Source organism: Papilio polytes, unplaced genomic scaffold (assembly GCF_000836215.1).
Source record: "Papilio polytes unplaced genomic scaffold, Ppol_1.0 DF820660.1, whole genome shotgun sequence".
Classification (NCBI taxonomy): domain Eukaryota; kingdom Metazoa; phylum Arthropoda; class Insecta; order Lepidoptera; family Papilionidae; genus Papilio; species Papilio polytes.
In genome coordinates, this window is record NW_013528544.1 from 1,087 (window position 1) to 2,096 (window position 1,010).

Consider the following 1,010-nt stretch of genomic DNA (forward strand, 5'->3'; position numbering starts at 1 on the left):
GCTGCTGCCGTACACCTATATACATTTTTTTATTTAAAAATATTAGTAGACTTGTTGATTTACTAATATTTCCTTTAATCATTTCAACTAAGCTGCAAACTTGTGCTAAGATATGGTTCACAATAGTCGAATGCCGGGATTCGAAGCTACGACTGCAAGATCGGTGGTGCCCCAAACCATTAGACAGAGGAAACATTTGGATTTTTGCATTTTCGTTTGTATTGAAATAACTCAAAAACTACAGGGCTGACTTGCAAAAAATTACATCACTGAATAACATGGGCAATTTTTTTACAATTTTATTAATTTCACTTTATAGTCACGAACATTTAAGTATATTATTAGGTTGCAGATTCACGCTTGTGTAAAGTTACAATTTTCATAATATTCATATTTCATATATTCATACCTGCTTCATAATGTCGAACAATTTTCTAGAATCTTCGACGTTATTGACGCAAAAATTCTTTATAGAACCACCGATGATATGTTCGATCGCGCCTCCCCATTTCTTTTCCTTCAACTTCAGATAATGCCCTGTAGAAAATAATGTAATATAAAAATAATATTACAAATATGAAAGAAGGACGGATAAAAATTAAAATTAACACAAATGTAAAACATAGTCTGGAAGAAACACATACGAAAACTGCTTTTGTTTATTTAATACCACGGCAACGTAGTCGTAAGCTATCATACTAATATTATAAATGCGAAAGTTTATATGGATGGATATTTGTTTAAGTTTGTAGCCTAAAAGGATGGACGGAACTCGATGAAATTTGGCATAGACATAGAGGATAGTCTGGAAGAACACATAGGGTAATCGATTTTGTTTTTTTTTTATTAGTTGTAATTAGAGGTATACATACCGACAGGTCCGCGCGGCGGCGCGCTGAAGTGTCCTGCGTCAGCGGCGCGGCGCACGCGCTGGCACAGCTCCACCATGTGCGCGCCGTACACCGCCAGCGAGTCGCCGCCGCGCGCCTCCAGCTCGCGCAGCTGCTGCC

The 1,010-nt window shown here is 37.8% G+C and overlaps 1 long non-coding RNA gene across 1 annotated transcript; it reads right to left on the reverse strand.

Moving 5' to 3' along the window:
• On the reverse strand, positions 1 to 1,004 carry LOC106110389. Its single transcript, XR_001226084.1, has 3 exons — positions 873 to 1,004; positions 410 to 537; positions 1 to 15 (listed from the first exon to the last, which is right to left on the reverse strand). It is a non-coding gene; the product is annotated as an uncharacterized LOC106110389 (long non-coding RNA).
• Between the last annotated feature and the right edge of the window lie 6 nt (positions 1,005 to 1,010).